This window comes from Lissotriton vulgaris, chromosome 2_1 (genome assembly GCF_964263255.1).
Source record: "Lissotriton vulgaris chromosome 2_1, aLisVul1.2, whole genome shotgun sequence".
Taxonomy (NCBI): domain Eukaryota; kingdom Metazoa; phylum Chordata; class Amphibia; order Caudata; family Salamandridae; genus Lissotriton; species Lissotriton vulgaris.
The window spans coordinates 1719675422-1719688475 of record NC_141687.1 but is presented as its reverse complement, the minus strand read 5'-3'; positions in this window follow the sequence as shown (position 1 = coordinate 1719688475).

Genomic DNA, 13054 nt, shown 5'->3' with positions numbered 1-13054 from the left:
GTAAAAATTACTATTCCCACTCCAGTGAGTGGCAACAGTAGGGAAAGCGTTGGATAGCGTAGGGGTAAAAATTACTATTCTCACTACAGTTAGTTCAACAGTAGGGAAAGCGTTGTATAGCTTAGGGGTAAAAATTACTATTTCAACTCCAGAGAGTACAACAGTAGGTAAAGCATTGGATAGCATAGGGGTAAAAATTACTATTCCCACTCCAGAGAGTAGAACAGTAGGGAAAGCGTTGGATGACGTAGGGGTAAAAATTACTATTCCCACTCCAGGGGGTGCAACAGTAGGGAAAGCGTTGGATAGCGTAGAGGTAAAAATTACTATTCCCTCTCCAGAGAGTGCAACAGTAGGGAAAGTGTTGGATAGCGTAGGGGTAAAAATTACTATTCCCACTCCAGAGGGGGCAACAGCAGGGAAAGCGTTGGATAGCGTAGGGGTAAAAATTACTATTCCCACTCCAGAAAGTGCAACAGTATGGAAAGTGTTGGATAGCGTAAGGGTAAAAATTACTATTACACACTCCAAAGAGTGCAACCGTAGGCAAAGTGTTGGATAACAGGAGGGTAAAAATTATTATTCCCATTCCAGAGAGTGCAACAGTAGGGCAAGCGTTGGATAGCGTAGGGTAAAAATTACTATTCCCTCTCCAGAGGGTGCAAAAGTAGGGAAAGCGTTGGAAACTGTAGGGGTAAAAATTACAGTTCCCACTCTAGTGAGTTTAACAGTAGGGAAAGTAAACATTTAATATATTAATACAAATAAATTAAATATCAATACCAATAAAAAATTAATTAAAATAAATTACAAAATTAAAATTATTTAATAATTAATCAATTAAAAATACAAATAAATATTAGTTATTAAAATAAATGTTCTATTAATACAAATGAATTACCAGTTAACATTTAATTACCAAGAAATTAAAAATCAATACCAATAAATAAATAAAAATGATTAATTTTATTACAATTAAATTACTTCCCACCCTATTCCCTAATAAACACACAACCCGCTATGGAAAATAAATTAATAAAATTAACATAATTATCAATTAATCAATTAATAAAAAATTAATTACCAATAAAAATTAATTAATTACCAATTAAAAATTAATTAACAATTAATTCATAATGAATACCAATAAATAAATTAACATATTTAATTAATTATAATTAAATTACTTCCCACCCTATTCCCCTATAAACCCACAACCAGCTACGGAAAATAAATTCATAAAATTAACATAATCATCAATTAATCAATTAATAAAAATTCATTACTAATTAAAAATGAATTCATTACAAATTAATAATTAATAACAATTAATTCAAAATAAATACCAATAAATAAATTAACACATTTAAATAATTACAATTAGATTAATTCCCACCCTATTCCCCCATAAACCCACAACCCGCTACAGAATTAAATTACACAAAAAATAAATAACATAAAAAAATCACTTTAAAAAATTCGATATTAATAACAATTCGATAAATCTTAATTACTATATTATATACTTCGATATTTTTACTTTCTATATTTTAAAAATCGATATTAAATTACTTACCTTCAAAACGATATTTTTCACTACTATATTCTGTCCATTCGATATTCTATATTTTTACTTCGATATTGTGCTATTCTATATTTTTGGTTCGATATTATATCTGTATACCCTGGCTGAGTTGTCACTACCAACCCATAATTAACATAGAAAAGGGCCTGCACAACATCCATGTCACGCCCTAAGTGCTGCGGCCACGTTGGAATGATAAGGGTAATGTCACAGCAATAGAATTCATGTTACTATCATGCGTACTGGTTGTTTTGATGGAGATTGCTTGTCTCTAAAGTAGTTGCTCTTTTTTGTACCTCAGAGGGAACTGCTAAACATTTCTCAATTGATAAATAAAATATACCTCCGCCCCAGAGTCTATTAGAGCAAAACTCCCTCAGATGAGTGCATGTAAGCTCGCCATCTTTAAATTCAGCCGGGTTAGTAAAACTGTCTGAAAGAATGCATTAACGTGCACAAAGTATCACTGTAATAACGTGCACGTTTAACAAGTGATTTCTTTTTTTATGACAGCCAGCGGTTTTAATGGGGAAGAAGATGTGGTGTAAAGGACAGAGCTGCTGACTCGAAAGTGAGGAACCAGGTTCGTATCTTGGCCTCGGCTCAACATCCTGCGATTCTGGGCAAACATAACTTACTTTCTCCGTGCATACATAAAAAAATGAATGTGTCCTTGTGTGCTGTTACTGGTGTTCAATAAAACGCTCCAATACCTTCGGGTCTAGATAGCACTATTAAAAAAATACAGCAAAAAGAATGTTTAACGAAATGTTGAATGACAAAAAAACACAGGGAGACTGTGTTTCCACTATCAGGTCCTCTTTTTAGAACAGTAGCACATTTTGACGTTTGGAAACGTATTTTATTGTGATTTCATATATTTGTTTAGAATGTCTTCCCCTGCCTCCTACATCTATCACTCTGTCGCCGCAAGGTGACCTGCCAAACTCAAAGCCCATCACAAGTGTGACTGACAGGCCGGTTCCAGTAGAGCGCAGAGCACACTACAATTCCCATTATACAGCGTTGCACCCCAACTTCCCTGACATCCAGCGTACTAGCTTATTTCTGTTCCTCCCGCTCACTTCAGTTTACTTCCTGTCGGGTTTCAAGCAAAAATGAAGGCTGTGCTGCAATAGGTCCTGGAGCGCGCTGAGCTCGCCAAGTTGCCCAAAGGGGTGCAGGGCATGCTCGAGAGGTTCCTCTCAGACCAGCAGACTGAGATCGAAGCATTGCGCGCGCGCCATAAGAAGAGTCGCGTGGACAGCCGGGAGCATGCGAGATGAGGCGACCCTGTTGTGTCAATTTCATGTGATGTACTCAAGTTACATGTATGCTTCTTTACATGTATGACTGAGAAAAAGTTCATCCAGCAAAAGTTCTCTGCTAACTTTGCCGAAGCGTGTTTTCTCAGATTTTATTTTCTGGAGTGCTTTTTAGGTTTGTCCTCCTTTCAGGGGCAAACAATTTCTTGATTTTATGTATTGCTATTACTAGGTGCTGCTTGTGGGTAGCACACCATGTTTGCAACCCAGTGCTTTTCATTTACAGATTGTCAAGTGTGTTGTTTGCATTGGCATATTTTTTAGGTCGAGCCTAGAGCAGCGCATGCGCTGCTTGCTCGAATTTTAGTAAGGGGGTTTTCAAAGTGCAACCAGAGGCTTTTGCTGGCCTCAAGCTTTCGTTCACGATCGCGTGCACGCGCTGAGAATCCATCTGTCTTTTCTCCGTCACGGGTAATTAAGTGCATCGCAATCGCGATCACTTTCATTTTCAGCAATTAAGTGCATCTGGATCTTCACAAAAGTCAACTGGTCACCTTTTAGACACTTATTGCAGTATTTGAGTGTTAAACTCCTACAAATAGGATGAACTCTATGTCCAGACAATGTTAATATTAGTAAATGTAAAACAGTTATCTGATATTGTCACAAAATGTACACCAGAATTTGCATTTTCTAGCTGTCTAATCTTGCTATATAATTCCAGTTGTCTGCCTACATAACATCTGTCTTGGACGGGCAAGGCGGCAATATTGGTGACGAACTGCGTCAGCAAGGTTTCTCTGGATGCTTAATTTGAGGTATGCAACAACAATCTAAGTTGGCAGCAGTCCCTGGGCTTCTCGGTATATGACCGCGGGGATAGCTCTGGGGGTACCTGCCATGAAAGTCGTGATACAGAGTCTACGGCTCAGATTCATGGCCGCTTTGCAGCCCAGATGGGCGGTTTTGACGGAGCTGGTGTGTGAGTGCTCTGTTCAGACTACTTACAGCGGGCACAAGTGTTGATTTTGGGCCGGGGTGAACAGGTGTTTGTTTTGGGCTGCCGTTCACAGGTATTTATTTTGCTTGGCAAGCTTGTGGGCTGTTTTGACTGGGTTCTCGATTCTTCGTCCGTGCGCCGTTTGAGAGACCTTCTAATTTGTATTTCAGGGACCGATGGACAGTTTGGTGGTAGTGAATGGCTGCGACTTTTGGATTTGCAGTGTTCCGTGGGGTTTATTAATTTTAATATGAACCATTTAATTGCATGTTGGCACTTTAACAATAAGTGTTATGGTTACCCTACTGAAAAAATTCTTTATATCAAACTCTGCAGCTGGCACTTATCCGGTTGAGCTGACTCGGTAAAGGAGTGTTACTCAGTGATTAACTGTGGCGTGTTCTAAGTGGCATTGGTTGAGGCTGGGTGTGTACCTTTTTTTAAATTCTATTTACAAGTGATTATATCCAAAGCACTTCACATAAAATATTAAAAATACTGTTATTATTGTCCAATCAAAACGCACCCCCATCTAACCCACCTGGGAAGGATGAAAGGCTGAGTTGACTAAACATACATACAGAATCGCACAACTGGACACAGGGGAGAGATGGAATGAGTCAACAAGCGGCAGACAGCAGACTGATGAAAAGGCAATGGGAACAACACATTGGATTAAGGACACCAACTCCAAATTTCTGACCTAGTTCCAGAGAAAACAGTATAATTTTTTTACTTATCTTAATTAGTAACAAGCATTGACTTAGCCAATAGGAATCGCTTTTGGGACATTATAAGTATTTAGTTATGCAGCACAATATTCTTAATGCAATAGCATCAACTGTTGCATGGATAAAAACGTATAAAGTCCCAAAGGCAAGACCTGTTGGCTATGTCAATGCTTGTTATCTTTTGGGAAGGGTCACCCCCTTACCCGTGGGGAGGTTTTGTAACCCCTTTCTTTTGGTTACCCCCCGTGAAAGTTTTGGTCACCCTAGTCTTGACCCAAGGGTTTGCCTTTGTTCCCAATTCTTGAGGAGAAATTAAACCTAGGTCCACCAGATACTGATGCCACTTTTCGTTTGTGCATTTACTTAACATGTGTTTCTTCATCAACAGATTATAAAGTCCAGCATAGTCATGCACTTCACTTCCAGTTAACCAACCATCTAGTATTTTTACTGAGTAGCCCATGAAGTCAACCCAGGACTGACTGGGGTTTTGTGAGCCTCCTGAATCTAATCCTATACTCCTCAGCTGTGAGTCCAACACCCTCAATCAAGGTGCCCTTCATGAGGTCATAAGACTCAGCATATGCCTCACTAAGGGTCAGACGTCTGTCCCTGCAGTTACCAGTGAACAGTTCCCAAAGTCATTCTCCCTATGTTATGTTATGTTATGTTAATAAAAATTTAATAACGCGCACATACACCAATTGGTTTCTTGGCGCTCAGAGACAGTGGGCTATGGCGTGGGGGGTGTAGGCAGCTAGCCGTGGGCAAGACGAAACAAGTGAGTTTTTAGAGATTTACGGAAGGTGGGGTAGTCAGAGATGAGTCGAATAGGGAGGGGAAGGGAGTTCCAAGTGAATGGGGCAAGAAAGGAAAAGCCAGCACCGCCGTGCTTCTTGCGTCTAAACCTGGGAGTGACCAACAGGTTGTGGGCAGAGGATCTGAGGTGTCGAGGGGGAACATAAGGGTGAAGGCAGAAAGAAATAAAAGCTGGAGCAGAAACAAAAAGAGATTTAAAAACAGTGCAAGCAAGTTTGAAAATGCAGCGTTGCGCAACCGGGAGCCAGTGCAAGGTTTTTAACAGCGGGGAGACATGTTGATATTTGGGTTGCTGGAAGATTAATCTGGCTGCCTGGTTTTGCACCAGTTGAAGCCGTTGAAGATGGTAGGCTGGAATCCCCACGTATAGACAGTTGGCATAGTCTAAACGTGAGGTAACCAGGGCCAAGATGACAAGAATAAGAGCCTCTGGAGAGAGGTACCTTCGGATCTTACCGATCCTGCGAAGGTGGAAAAAGCAGGCCGAGGTAACAGCATTGATATGTGGCCGCATAGAGAGGTCGCTGGAGATGACGACACCTAGGCTCTTCACGGAGTCAACTGGGCAGGGGGGGGGGCCGAGGGCAGGGGGCCAGAAGTTGGAAGTCCAAGGATGTGAAGGCCCACCGATCAGGACCAGCTCTGTCTTGCTAGGATTGAGCTTCAGCTGGCTGAAGTTCATCCACTCGTAGATGGAGAGCATGGTGGTTTGGAATTTAGAGCAGGAGAGAGGAGAGGAGTCGATAGGGAAAATGAGTTGCAGATCATCTGCATAATTAAAAGTGGTAACAGAAGAGTGGCGGAGGGAGACCAACAGAGGCTGCATATAAAGATTGAACAGAAGGGGAGATAAAGCAGAACCTTGGGGGACACCGCAGGAAAGTGAAGTGCAAGGAGCAGAAAAGGAAGATAAGTGTACAGATTGGGTCCGGAGTTGGAGAAAGGACACAATCCAGGACAGGGCCAGGCCCGAGATCCCAGCATTTCTGACACGGTCGACCAAGATGTCGTGGTCGACCGCGTCGAAAGCGGCCGAGAGATCGAGTAACACAAGGGCCTGGGCCAAGTTCTTATCGGCCCCCTGTCTCAGCGAGTCCATAACCGCTATCACCACCGCCTCCGTGGAATGGGAGGGTCTGAATCCGGCCTGTTGGTCATCGAGGAAATGAGTTTCCTCGATGAAAGTGCTCAGACAGCGGGTGACGTAGGTTTCCAGGACTTTCCCCAGATATGGGAGAAGGGAGATAGGTCGGTAGTTGCCCAGAACCGCGGGGTCGGAACCGGGTTTTTTCAAAATAGGTACCACCACAGCGCTTTTGAAAGCATTGGGGACAGAGCCTAAGGAGAGTGAGCGGCTTAGAAGGTCCAGAGGAGGGTCAGGGCATGCCATGAAGGCGTCTCTAAGAATTTTGGGAGGACAGCAATCCTTGGGGGAGCCTGAGTCCACAGCCGAGAGTAGTGAGCGGAAGGTGTCTAAAGAGATCGGGGGAAAAACATTCAGGGAGTGGGGATTCGAGGGAGGAAGGGCACTCAGGTGAGACATAGTGGTGGGGGGAATATTATTTTTAATCGTGGCAATTTTATCAATAAAAAAAGAATTGAGGGAATCGCACAAAGCTTGTGATGGCTGAGGCTGAGGTGTTACGCGGTCGGGTAAGGAGAGTTCAGCTACAATTGAGAAAATTTCTTTGGTTTTAGATGCAGAATTGATTACTTTTTGAGAGAAATAAGCAGATTTAGCCAAAGTGATGGATTGTTTGTAGGATTTGAGTAAGTCAGTGAAGGTAGTTTTCAGTGAAGGATCATAATCCCGCCTCCATCGGCGCTCAGCCTGACGAAGAAGGAGTTTGCTGGCCTTAAGTTGGTCAGTAAACCAGCGCTGAGCATCGTGGGGTCGCTTCGATTTGATGGATTTGGCTGGAGCGACTACGTCACTGGCTAGAGACAGCCATTGGTCCACTGCAACTGCTTGAGAGTTCAAGTCAGAGTGGCTGGGGGGTAGAGTGGAAGCAAGGGTCGAGTGGAACAGAGAGGTATCGGCGTGCTTCCAATTACGTGCCAAGAAATTGGAGGCTGGAGGGGGGCGGGTAGGCGCAGAGATTTGTAGGGCAAAGGAAATGAAAAAATGATCGGACCAGGTACAGGGATATACCAAAGGAGAGGAAATGTCCAAATTGGCGGTCCAAACCTGATCCAGGATATGGCCCTTAGAGTGAGTCGGAACAGAGATATGTTGCGAGAGATTGAGGGCAGATAGAAAACCGGAAAATTCAAGTGATAGGGAGGATTCAAGAGGGTCGGATGGCCAGTAATTAAAGTCGCCGATGATCAGGATCCTAGCAGAATTAATGGTTAGTTGTGAAATAAAATCACTGAACAAGGATGGGAAGGAGGGCATGTTAACAGGGGGACGGTACACTAAGACACAAATGAAGGAGTGTTTGGGAGAGGAGAATTTCAACATAAGAATATCGGAGTTCAAAATAGGGGTGGTAGTTAAAGAAGTGAGTTGTAGATTAGAGCGAATGATGGCAGCAACTCCCCCACCCGGTCTACCAGAGGTCCTGTTGGAATGAAGGATATAGTAGCCCGAGGGTATAGCGGCCAAGATGTCAGGATAGGAGTCCGCATGTAGCCAAGTTTCAACGAGGAGCAGGATGTCAATGGTGCCGGCCTCGAGCAGTTGGAAGACCTCAAGCTGGTGTTTGGGAAGAGAGCGGGTGTTCAGATATACTACAGAGATGGAGCGCATACCAGAAGAGCTAGGCCTGGAAGATGTGAGAGTGGCAGAGTCGGGGGGCAGGGCAGTAGAGGAAGGAGCCGGGGGGACGCTAGAGGAGAGAGGAGAAAAGATATCATGAGTCCGAGCAATGGCAATCGTGTGAGGGGAGGGAGGAGCACAAGAGAAATACGAACGAAGTTCCAGGGAGGTATAAGTAATGCGTTGAGCAGCATGAATGGCCCCTGGCCTCGGTCGGCCGCGGACGGGCGCAGACGGGCTTGACTTATGCGCGACTTCGGCGCGAAGTCGGCGCTCCCGCTGCGCTCGTCCGCTGCGCTTCCTCCAACCCGTCATTTATGCTGGGCAACGTGAACCACTAGACCGCTCACCTGCACGGTGGAGAGGCAGGGCGGAAGTGGTGCAGAACCAGGAAGTGGCGCTCGTGCAGGGACCCTCCGCACAAACGGCACACTGCCGGGGCGGACCGGGGTCAAGAGCGAGGTAAGTAGAGCAGGCGCGCAATTGGCAAGTAATGCGGGGCACTGTGGGCATAACACACGAAGCAGTGAGGTTTTAAAAGTAAGTGCAGGCGGCTCGTGCAAGCAGCTCGTAATCAGCTGGGTTGCACGCGAAGAGCCGATAGAGATTTAAAATGGGCAGCAGCTCTAAGTCAGCTGAGATTAAAAAATAACGGAATCCTCGGCAGCGCTGGTGCACGCCCGTGGCCTTCACCACGTTAGTCTACCCGCGGGGCCAGGTTGAATGTAAGATATAGGCTCTGGTTCTGCAACCACTAGACCGCTCACCTGCACGGTGGAGAGTCCCTAGTATGACTTCTTCACTTTTCTCATTCCACAGGTCCTTTCAGAGGCTGTGAACCATTTGGTTATATTGTCACCCTCCTCATATTTAGAGACAATCCCTTTGGGGATTTTAGGGTCATAAGATTGCTCCATTTCCCTATTTCGTTTGCTGCTACAATTGTTGAGATTGTTGAGAGGTAAGCCCCTCTTCATTGAGGCTGTCCTCAATGATCTCATCAGGACCTGACTCACCTGTGTGGGACCTAGGTGCTGTGAGCACTACCCTTGGAGTCAGGGGCTCAGGGACCCTGTTCTCCTTATTTAGTATGAGAGTTTAGGGTAGTCCTCCTTGTCACTAACATCATCATCTCCTGAGTCGGGATCTCTCCCCTCAGAAGAGTGTTCCCTTGCACACTCTGCCAAGAGATGATGGCTCTTTATCTTGGAGGCACATGACCCCATGGAAATCTTTTCAAATTTACAGAGGTACTTTAACTCACTCATCTCTAGATGGAGGTAGAGGGTGAGGTCGAGCTCCTCAACTCTGTCCTGTGTATCAGTAATGATTTCACTAATAGTGGAGATCTTTTTACAAGAGGCCTAAAAAACTTCTAAAATACTTTTACCCCTAACTACAGTAAGTTGATATTTAAAACAAATGCTAAATGGACGTTACCAAGGCCCAAACAGACATTTTTATAAATTGACAATTTAACAAATCAGAATCTAAAGACAATTTTGGAGTTTTTGTCATGTGATCAGGTGTTGGCTGAGTAGTCCAACACATGCAATGTTGTAGACCCCACTGCTGATCCACCAATGTAGAAAGCCGGCTCTGTATATACTATACCAAAAAGAAATATAGTATGCATAGAGTCCAGTGAGTCCCCAAATGTATGGCAGATGTTAAAGTAGGACATACCTTACTCTCAATTTAGTGGTAGTTGGGCTGAGCGGTTAGGCTCATCTGTGGGTAGTGTGAATGCATTTGTCATACCCACACGGCAGGGACACACACTCAATGACTAACTCCAGACCAATGTTTTATAAAAGTATTACTTTAGTTACTTTTATTTTAGTAACCAAGTCAAACCCAGTTATAGGCAGGTAGTACTTTCCAAAAGGCAGTAGGAATATTTTATGGTCTTGGAAGTACTTTTGTATTGTCAATTCAAAACATTTACATTTAGTACTGGTACAAGATAAACAGTTGCAGATAATATATAGAATGCAATGCAATCCTAAGGAAGGAAAACAGTGTTATGCATCAACGGGTAGATACTAGACTTACGTTGCCAGTCTTCGAGGGGTTGTCTGACCCTGAGCAAGGGTCAGGTTGAACTTGGGAATCCACCACCCCCCACACTGGGGCAGCAGGTGCAGGGTTCAGTATGTATACTGCAGCGGTCAATACCGGCAATGGTGTTCCACTCTCTGGGTCAGCGGAGAACAATGGGGGTGAATGAGACTCAGGAGGCTGCCAACACCAGGACTATCGCATTTGTCATCAGTGAGTCACTATATATCAAAGGGAGGCACCACCAGCCCAGCGGTAGTGGTCGTGGGGATGGAAGACTTCCTCTGAGTTTTGGCCGTCTCAGTGAGGCTGCGGTCGAGCAGGTGGAGCAGGTGGAGGCCAACAGGGCCACTTGGAAGAGGGTACAGGCTCTCATGAACAGAGCTGTGGTCAGCGTCAGTCAAGAGGATCCCTCTAGGTTGTGTAGGTCGTCCAGCTGCTGGGCTTTCTTCTGGCAGGGCAAAGTTGCATGGACACAAGTGTCGGTCCTCTATTGCTGCAGTCTTGAGGTTCCTTTTGTAGTAGTGAGTTGCACCGACACAAGAGTCGGTCCTCAACTACTGCAAAATTTAAGGGAGTTACTGAAGTCGGGGGCAGGAGCCAATGGGTACTCTCCCATAAGGTGCCTACACCCATTGAGTGCCCCCTCCCTTTGTGGAGAGGGACACATCTCTGCTCCTATTGGGCCTAAATCTCTAATTGAAGATGGAGAATTTCTAAGGGAAAGGTTCACCTCAGCTCTTGGCAACCTTAGGGGTGTGCTAGGCTGAGTGGGACACTACTTATCTGCTTACTAATCTTCCCGCCATTCCAGCTTCCAAAAGTGGGGTCTGGACCGGGGGCACCTCCACAAGTTGGAGCTGCCCAAATCAGCACATCACAAGGTGAGAGCCTTTGAGGCTCACCTCCAATTGTTGCTGGTCCTGCCAGGGGGAGGTGTGAAGCACCTCCACCCAGAGCAGGCTTTGTTTCTGATCTCTGGGAGCACAAAGGCTCTCACCACATGAGATAAGAAAAGTGTCTGGTGGTGGCTGGCTGGCGGGGACCAGTCAGCCAATACACTAGAGGTCAGTCATCTATCAGGGGCCATCTCTAAGATGCCCGCTGGGTGAATTATTTAGTAAATCCAACACTGGCATCAGTGTGGGTTTATTATACTGAGAAGTTTGGTACAAAACTTCCCAGATTTCAGTAAAGTCATCATGGAGCCGTGAAGTTCGTAATGACAAACTCCCAGACCATGCGCTCAAAATGGCTTTCCTGCACTTACAATGTCTGTGAGTGGCAAGGACACTCTAGTAGCATATTGCTAATGCAGCTATGTCCTCACCTGTAGTATAATGCACCCTGTCTTTGGGCTGGAGGTCTGCCAGAGGGGTGCCTTACCCATGGCACAGGCAGTGTTGGGGGCATGGCACACAGGAAGTGTGCCATGTCGACTCTACAGTTTGGTCTGCACCAAAACATGCAGCCTGCAATGGCAGTGTATGGGTTTTTAAGGCGAGGGATCTCTGAGGGTGGGATAATAGATGCTGCAGCCCAATAGATTCCATCCTATAATTGCAGAAGAACATTTATGAAGAGCTACCATACAATTTTTAAATGTTCCTGTGTAACAAACAGGCCCATAAAAAAGTGCCCAGTTGCTGCTGGTTTAACTTAAAAGAAAGTGTTCTACAGGGGAAATGAAGAAAGTGTGTCAGAAATAGACATGCTTAATCCACTGCCTTGAGTAGTTGCCTAGATGTGGCATGAACAGTTACTATATAGGAACCACGTGTACATGTGTCGGTGGGTGGATTATGAGGAGAGAGTATCTTCTTGGCGCAGTCTTTAAAGCACCTCCACCAAAATGTCCCACGCCGGCGTAATAAAATATTTTATCAGACGGCTCATTTGTCCCTGCGTAACACGGTGCTCTCAGATCGAAACCAAGAGAGCAGGACCCTGGTCCATCTTATGATAAGTTGAGGAAGTGAATCCTTCCAGATCAGTTTATTATTGTGTGTTGCTAGAAGAAGAGCTAGGAGCCTGGTTGAGGAACTTGTGGAGGGTTTCCCGAACTTACGGTGGGGGAATACGCCCAGTAGGACCACTTCTAGGGAATTCATTAGTTCACTGCCCATCGTGGGCGACAGCACCCCAAGAACTCTCTGGCAGTGTGAAAGGAGTGTGGGCAAGACCAAAGCATATGCAGCAAATTGGCATCAAATTACATACAGCGAGGATGTGCAGCTGCAACTCCGAGGTATATTTTGTTCATTCAGGCAGGTGTAAGGTAGGCTCAGTTCATAATATTAAATTTAATTTTACATTGAAAATACTTCAAACGAGAGCCATGGGATACTTTGCAGGGATATTTCAATATTTTATCCCAGCCCATATTGTGCAGGAGTCTGGTCATATCTGTCTCCTAGTTAGAACACAGAAAAGCCCTGTACTGGTCCCCATGTTGCAAGAAAGCTCTGTACACCCATCTTATCAGTTTTCCGCCAGCCCTTATGGCGTAGATCACCTAGTACCCTTCATGTGAGTTGGTGCTTGGTGGCGGATATGAAATAGGGCATTTTAATGATCGAGGTATTCGCAAGATAGGAATTGATGCAGGTGAAGACATTCGTTTGCAATAGGGTTTGGAAATCTAGTTTCTCAGCAGCAACAGACAAATACAACAATTATAAGAGACCTGCAGCATTCCACTTATGGACTTGCCCATAGTAAATGCTGTCCTATATGAGTGGTGAGGCCTAACAAAGGAATTGCAGGAGAGGAGGATTTCTTCATGTTAGTGAGTTTGCAGGTTCTAATAGGGTGAGAAAAAGTCAGGTGGAA